At 37.1% G+C, this 8,637-nt stretch overlaps 1 non-coding gene across 1 annotated transcript; it reads left to right on the top strand.

The window, feature by feature from the left end:
* Window positions 1-8,044: 8,044 nt before the first annotated feature.
* Window positions 8,045-8,150, top strand: LOC118832419. Its single transcript, XR_005009183.1, has one exon. It is a non-coding gene; the product is annotated as a U6 spliceosomal RNA (small nuclear RNA).
* The last annotated feature ends 487 nt before the right edge of the window (window positions 8,151-8,637 follow it).

Genomic DNA, 8,637 nt, shown 5'->3' with positions numbered 1-8,637 from the left:
TGTGTGAGAGGTAGAGAGATATTTAAGGGAGACTGGAAAGGACAGGGACTTCTGAAGAAATTAAAAAAAAAAACCCAAACCTGTAAATCCATCAAAAATGATTTGTTTAAATTCAGAGTATTGTGCTTACCAGGAATACTGAAGATGTGACACAGGAGCATTTCTGAAATGAGACCAGAAATCCATTACTTGTCTCAGACTCAGCTGTTTGTGTTATGTATATGTATTTGCAAAAAGAAAGATGCTTAGCTTAGGGACTATATTCATGCTCATTCCCTTCTCTTATCCGATTAGACTATGAACTCTTTGAGAGCATTCTTTGTATCCATTCTTTATCATTCTTTATATTCCAAGCATTTAGCACACTGCTCGTCACATGTTCAGTCATTTAGTCATGTCTGATTCTTTGTGACCCTGTGGACCATACTGTCCAGGGAGTTTTCTTGGCAAGGATGCTAGAGTGGTTTGCCATTTCCTTCTCTAGGGGATTAAGGCAAGCAGAGGTTAAGTGATGTGCCTAGGGCCAGACAGCTAGTAAGTGTCTGAGGCTGGATTTGAACTCAGGTCTTCCTGAATCCAGGCCCAGGGTTCTATACAGTGAGCCACTTAGCTGCCTCTGCCTGTCACATAATTGGTAAATAAATGCTTGCTGATTAACTGATTTTCACTAAGGAGTTGATCATGTTTTCTAGATGCTTAACCTAAACACACCTCAGAATACAAAGAGCTGAGAGGTGTTACAAGCTCTGCTTTATAGATGGGGAAACTGAGGCACACAATAAGTCACCAGGAAGTAAAAATTTAAACCTAGTCTCTTGGCTGCTAAATTCTCTGTACTCTCTCAAATAGAACACTCTTGATGGACCTAGAGGCATTTTAAATATTTTCCTTCCCCAAATTCCCAAACACATTGGAGAAACATCTGTTTCCTTCTTTCTCTGTAATCATTCATTACAATTAATCTGAGTTTTAACATTTTCGCTTGCATTTCTATAGTTACTGTGTATATTGTTCTCTTGGTTCTACTGTCTTTGCTCTGAATCATTTCATAAAAGACTTCTCATGTTTCTCTGAATTCCTCCTGTTTGTTTCCCATGGTATAAAGAATATTTTGTCATGTCCCTATACTACAGTTTTTTTTAGCTACTTCCTAACTGATGGGCACCCGTTTTGTTTCCAGTTTTTACTACCACAAACAGTGCTACCAGGAATGCTTGTAATATATGGGAACTTCTTTTTTGTAAACTACCTCCTTAAGGTATATGCCCAGTTTTGGGATGGCTGAGTGAAAGTTCATGAATAATATTTTTCTTACCTCTTATTTGGTTTTACAAATAGCAAGATTAGCTTTTTAAAAGTTGGTTCTACACCATATTTTTCCTTATGGTTATAAATGATTAGAGGCTTGGAGTTATTAAATCTGCTTAGCGGGGGGGGGGGGTAGTCCTGTTCTCGCTGAAAAAAACTACAAAATATTCTGCTCCTTATAACCTGAGTACATGTGGTCACACTGATATTAACCAACAATGACTAAACTAAATCCAACTGAGGTTGAAGTTAATTATGATTATTGTTGAAATATATCCTTGAAATGAAGAGAGATTTATTTCAGTTCATTAATATAAGTTTTATGTGTGATGGTCTTATGGTGTTTAAATACTGCATATAATAAGGCTAGGACTTTTAACTACCTTTTTAGTTCTATGTTCTATTGTAAATCCATCCATGTTTTAAGAGCCTTGCCTGATATCTGTATTTTTATATATTTTTGTTTCTCCCTCTTCTCATTTCTAAATTTCAGTTTGCAGAACATATGAGCAGGTACCTGGGTGAGCAGAGCAACCAGTTTAAAAATGAGCACAACTTGCTGTGTTAAAAAAGATTGAAAACATTCAGGAGATATTCTGTTTCCTATTCCTGGAATGTCTTCCTCCCCCCTTTTCAACTGTTCAATTCCTGTTCATTTTTTGAAATCTAGTTCAAATGCCTCTTCCTCCAAGAAATCTTCTTGGATGTTCTGCCTCCTGATAACCTTTCTCTCTAAAATCTCACTTACGATTTGATGCAGTTCTCAGAAATACTTCTCTGATATTGTGCATTATATGGGTCTATCCCACATTTGGCACCTTTCCTTCTAAGAAAGGGGATAGTAGAAAGTATTCTGGAACAGTCAGGACATCTGTATTTGACTCTCAGTTTGGCTGTGTGACCTTAGGTAGATCTTTAACTTGGTTCTTTAGCTGTAAAATAAAGAGGTTGGACTATATGATTCCTAAGGTTCAGGCAAGCTCTGACAAATATTTCTATCTATGCAAAAAGAGGCTGTGGACTTAGCTGCTTAAAGCGCAAATGGATTTAAATGGCTATATGTGGGTGACGTAATCAGAGAGAGAATGGAGGAGATAGTTTAAAGGCATGAAGACTAATACAGTGACCTGGACCCAGGAAAAAGGGATAGTCCTAGAATTTTAAAACATGAAGGCATCCTAGGATCAAGAGCTAGGATTGTAGCATCATAAATTTTAGACGCTGAAAAGAAAATAGTAGTAATTGCAAGTCATTTAACCCTGTTTGCCTCAGTTTCCTCATCTATGGCATGAGGTGGAGAAGGAAATGGCAAACCACTCCAATATCTTTTCCAAGAAAACCCCGAATGAAATTATGAAGAATTGGACACAACTGAAAACAACTGAATAATACCAATAATTGCTGACTATATATGGCTTTTTCAAGTTTCCCAAGAACATTATATATTTTATCTCATTCAAGTCTCATATAAGCCTTGTTACATCCTCATATCATCCCCATTTGGGCACTAAGGAAACAGACTCAGAAGAGTTCAAATGATTTTCTAATGATCATCCAGATAATAAGTGTTGGAGACAAGTTTTAAGTCCTGGTATTCCTGACTCTGGCTCCAGCACTCTTCCCATCATGGCAGACTGCCTCCTTAAAGAGTTTAGATATCACCTAGCCCAACCTCTTCATTTTATAGGTGAAGAAACTGAGGCAAAGGGAAGTACTTGCTCATGTTAGCAGATGTGGGACAAGAGACTAATTATCTTTTTACTCATGATATTTGGGTGGTCCTAAATAAGAGAAGAGCCAGTTTTCTTCTAGAATCAGAGCTATAGGCTTCTCCAGGTGTATTCCCCTAACAATAAACCAATTTGTAAGTTGCCTTTATATTCACGGAAGAGACATTTCTATTGGTAGTAGCGTGAGCTGCTTCTCTCTCTTTCTACTCCTGATCATCCATGATGGGTGAGGTAGAGAAATCAGAGGAAGAGTGGAGGAGGAAGAAAGATGGAATGCAGAGCAGCAGCTGGGTCAGAGAAAAGGCCTATTTATTTTATGTTCTAAACTTTAAAAAGTCACTGCAGAATTAATCTGTTGTCTTCAAAGCACATAAATCAAAGTACAACAAAGCAGTATTGAGTTATCTTTCTCCTCCGCCATCTCTTTGGGTTGGGGGTGGAGTTGAGGGAAGGGTTTATTTTGAAATACCACTCTCAACAGCGAATGAGGGGGTGTACTGTGTGTAGAGTCTTGGGCCCCAGATCCACAAAATGAATGAAGGAATGTCTTATTTTCATGATTTATCTTAAATTGTGAGATTAGGGTTAGAATTTTCAAAGACATAAGTCAGAAACAGAATTTGTGTGTGCTTGGCAGAACTTTGATAAGGTTCTTGTACCAAGAAGAAGGCACTATGGGTTAATTTGTATTGCTGTTATCTAGGTATTGACATTGTGGTGGATTTGACAGCTTCTATGGTCCCTCCATTCAGAACTTGAAAGTTGGTCATATGTCTTTTGGAGTAAGACAGAATTTCTTGCTTGTGTGAGGAAGGAAGAGAAAGGAAGGGCCAGTATGTCCTTCAAGTCAACCTACAGTAATCTAGTCACAATATTGAATTCTTGTAGAAGGGTTATCTATCCCTGGCCTTACTCAGTCCATGGTTTCTTGGGAACAAGAGCTTGTGCTAATCGCTGGTATAATGCAGTTCTGGCCTTTCAACTTATATCATTAAAAATAACACATCTACTTGAAGATGAAGTGATGCAAGGAAGAAGTATGACATTGATAACTTTCTAACTTTTCTATTTATATGACTATGAGGAAGACGTGTCACTTCTCATTTTCCTCATCTGTAAAATGGTGATAATATTGCCTGTATGCTCTACTTACCTGAGTTGTTGTGGTTAAAGCATTTTGTAAACTTTAAGTATGACTTGCTATTTATAATTTTAAAACATATCATTTACTAAGAAATTTAAAACAAGTTTCATAAGATGATAATAAGGTCGTATCATGATCACTGGAGGGAACATCCAAATTGATTAAGTCACAGATCCATTTTAGTATAAATTTAATGGATGGGAACACGGGATAAGGAAGTTTTTTTTTAATTTAGTGGTGCTAAAAAAACCCCATTCATCTATTTGGTATTCCCTCAACAACTTTGATTTTCATTCTGCCCTTAGAAGAATTCTCCTGCTACCACGGTACAATTCTGAGAGAGAAAATGTAAACTATGCCACACTTTCTTTACTTGAGAAATGGAATTGTCTTCTGTTTTTCTTAATATGATAAAATTGAGTCATAAAATCATAAATCTTGAGTTGGAAGAGAACTTAGAGGCCACCTTCATTTTTCAGTTGAGGATACTGAGGTTTCCAGACATTTAGTGACTTGCCTAGGGTCACACAGCTAGGAAACAGCAGGGATAAGATTTGAACCCAGGTCCTCTGATTTCAGAGCTGGCTTGTTGTAAACCGATTTGTACAAAATACTAGATATTTCCCCAACACGGGATAATATTAAGATAGAATTGCCTAACCCTTCCTCATTTTATGGTTTATTGAAAAGATAATAGATCACTGTTGAAATGATGAGCTTACTGGGAAAAATGTTGAAGAATTTTACTCCTTTATTATTGAAAAATGTCCATGATAAAGCAATCTATAGGAACACAAACGTCCCATTTCCTGAGGGATTCTGAATGTCTTCTTAGAAGCCATTTTTCTCAAAGTCATGCCCATTTCAGTTCATTTATAACTCTCAGGTTCAGGTTTCCATTTTCTAAACCTTTTAAGGAAGAAACTGATTTGATTACAGCCTTGGGCTTATGTCTCAGCTGGAGGCGAAGCTTAAAAAATTTGGGGCAGAGAGGATAGGGAACAAAGGAATTCATTTTGGGAATTTTTTAAAAAAGACTTGTTCTAGGAAACAATAGAACCAGAGTCTGAACTCATGTCAATAATCTAGTCAGTAACTGGGATTTTTTATTGTGCTTACATCAGATCTTTCCAAGTAGACCATATGAAACCGCAGGCTTTAAACCATTCAATATTTTGACTGTGTCTAAGTACTATTGTTAAGAGAATGTGAAGACTTCTTCCCTACCATTGACATCAATCCCCATGATCTGTACTTGATTTCATATCCAGGAAGGAAATATTAAAGAAAATCAAGGCAAGGTTGGTTTGACTGTGTGAATCATCGGGGTAAGCGAGGGAAGTTGAAATGTTCTATTTTTTTTTGTTTCTTTTCAATGTTTGGGCTCTGAATCTCCCAGGTACCAAAGAGTTGACCTGGAGCTGAAATTTTCTTTGTTAGGATCATAAGATTATAGAATTTTGGAGCTAGAAAAAGAGCTTAGAAATAATGGAGTCCAATACTGTCTTTCCAAAAATGAGAAAACTAAACCCTCAGAAACTTGTGCAGCATTCTTGCACTGTTTGTACGATTGTAACAGATTGGTGAAAAATAGAGAGAAGGATGCTAAGAATCACAGAATTTTAGACCATCTGGGAACATTAATTTAGCTATTGGTATTCTAAATATGAGACCCTTGTCCAATGACTAACGATTAGATGTATTACTTTGTTCAGTCTTGTCCAATTCTTCGTGACCCCATTTGGGATTTTCTTGGCAAAAATACTGGAGTGGCTTGCCATTTCCTTCTCCAGGTCATTTTACAGATGTGGAAACTGCCACAAATAGGGGTAAGCAACTTGCCCAGAGTCACACATCGAGTAAGTGTCTGAGGCCAGATTTGAACTCAGGAAGATGAGTCTTCCTAATTCCAGGCCTGGCACTCAATCCGCTGTGCCTTCTCGCTACCCTAGATATAATACTAGAGGAAGTGAATTGTATAGATAGTGACATTTCCCCCACACATTGATACAGGCAGCTCTCAATGAAGAAGCTCCCTCTACCAATGAAGGTCATACCTGCTTTACAATACAATAGTCTTAGAAAGTTGCTTAGACAGCTAAGGGGCTACCCGCCAGTATGTGTCGATGGTAGAACTTTGCCCAGATCTTCTTGATGCTGAGGCCATCTCTCTTAGCAGAAAACAAAAGAAAACGCAACTAAGTGGAAGCTTGGTTCACAAGTTCTGTTTGTTTTCTTCTTCCTTATAAGGTTGCTCTTGGTTTCCATTTGAACTAAATTTCACTTTATAAAAATGCGGGGAAGGAAGAAACACAGGATAAGTAAATGAAAAAGAACTTATTAAGCAATCACAGTGTGCCAGTCACTGTCCTAAATGCTGGAAACACAAATATTTTTTAAAAAGAGATGATCCCTAAAATGTCCATTCCTTTTGCCCCAGAAATTCCAGTACAAGGCTTATACACCAAGGAGGCCATTAATAAGAAGAAAGTCCCTATTTCAACAGGCTATTTATAGCAGCACTTTCCAGAGAATGGGAAACAAAATAGATTCATTTGGAGATTGGCCAAACAAATTATGGTATATAAATGTAATGGAATGTTACTGGGCTTTAAGAAGTGAGGAACTTGAAGAATATGTATCTCATGTAGAAAAGCATGGAAAGAGCTCCATGAGCTGATGTAGAGTGAAGTGAGCAGAACCAAGAAAACAATTTATGCAATGACTACCACAAAGTAATTGGAAAGAATAACAAAAAAGTAAATATGGCAAAATTATAAAGAACATATATGAAAAATAAGAGATACGAGAAGACACTCCTACCCTTGTCCCCCTCCAGAGGTGGGAGCTACACAAGTGTCTCACATTGCACATATTTTCATAGTTTTTAAAATGTAATGATCATTTATATTGTTCTTTTCTCCTCTTTTTGTCTTTCAAAATATGCTATTTGTTATACAAGATGGCTCTTTGGAAGGTGCAAGGAGAGGGATACTGGGGGAAATTGGTGATTTAAAAAGAAAAGTCAATGATATCAATAAAGACTTAAAAAAGGAGACTGTTCTTGCCCTCAAAGGGATTACATTCTTTTTTATTATTATTAATTTTCATTATTATAATTAATGATTTTTGGACTTAAGAACATGATGGAGAAAATGTTAATAATAACAGATTAAATTTAAAAGTGTATCTTCAGTACCTTTTTATTTTTTCTTCTCTGAAAATCTGGTTGTTAAAATTCTACCAGCACACTCCTGACTTAAATCCCTAAGAGAGGCTAAGGGAAGCTATGTCAGGCAATGTACTTGCATAGAGAGAAATATATGTTGAGCTAGGTAGACTTTTTTTTTCTTTTTTTATTGTTTATTTTTTCTTTTCCTTTTTTTCTTTGATGTTTTTTAGTTTTCAGCTTTGTTTTCCACAAGATTTTGAGTTACAAATTTTCTCCCCATTTCTACCCTCCCCCCCACTCCAAGATGGTATATATTCTGATTGCTCCATTCCCCAGTCAGCCCTCCCTTCTATGACCCCCATCCCCCTCCCCCCATCCCTTTCCCCCTTATTTTCTTGTAGGGCAAGATAGATGTCTATGCCCCATTGCCTGTATATCTTATTTCCCAGTTGCATGCAAAACAAAAGGGATTACATTCTAATAAGGGGAAGACAATACATATAAAGGAACATGGACCAAGAAGGGGTCTTTTGTTCTGAGGAAGTGACTAGTCGGATGTCTTGTGAAGCTAAAGCATGGTCTGGAATCCAAGGACAACCAGTAGATATAGTGGGATAGGTGGGCTACTTGGGCCCTAGAGCAGGTTGAATAGATAAACATTCTCAGGGATGTGAGAGAAAACATGGTGTTGTGCTTGCTTCGGCAGCACATGTGCTAAATTGTGACAATACAGGGAAGATCAGCATGGCCCCTGCAAAAGGATGGCATGCAAATTAATGAAGAGATAACAAGGAATAATGGGAAGAGTGTAAAACCTGGAATCTGAAAACTCAAATACTGTGATGGCTCTGTGATTTTATGAATTTGAATATTTCTTCCAATAAAGCTAATCATGTTTCATCCATGTCTTACTATCCTAGAGGAGTCTGGTCATGTCTTCCCCATAAGTTCACTGCAAGGACTCCATGACCAATATTCTTTCTTCTGAAATCCAGAGAATGAGTCAATGAATGAATAAATGAATGAAAGAAAAAATAATTTATTAAGCATTTACTACATGTCAAGCATTGCTCTATGTTCTGGGTATAGAACATTTAAAAAGCTAGGTAAACCCTGTGCCCTCAGAAGTTCATCTGCTAATTAGGAGAGGCAGCACATAAAAGAAAATTTGGCTGCAGGGCAGATGGAAAGGCTTGAAGTATTTCAAAGAATCTTGAATAATTTTGAAGTATAGGATGATGGAGACACTTTGTTGGAAGAGTGTTTTGGTCTACCAAATTAAA

Source organism: Trichosurus vulpecula, chromosome 9 (genome assembly GCF_011100635.1).
Source record: "Trichosurus vulpecula isolate mTriVul1 chromosome 9, mTriVul1.pri, whole genome shotgun sequence".
NCBI lineage: Eukaryota > Metazoa > Chordata > Mammalia > Diprotodontia > Phalangeridae > Trichosurus > Trichosurus vulpecula.
Note: the sequence above shows the minus strand (reverse complement) of the source record. Positions and strands in the feature narration are given on the sequence as shown.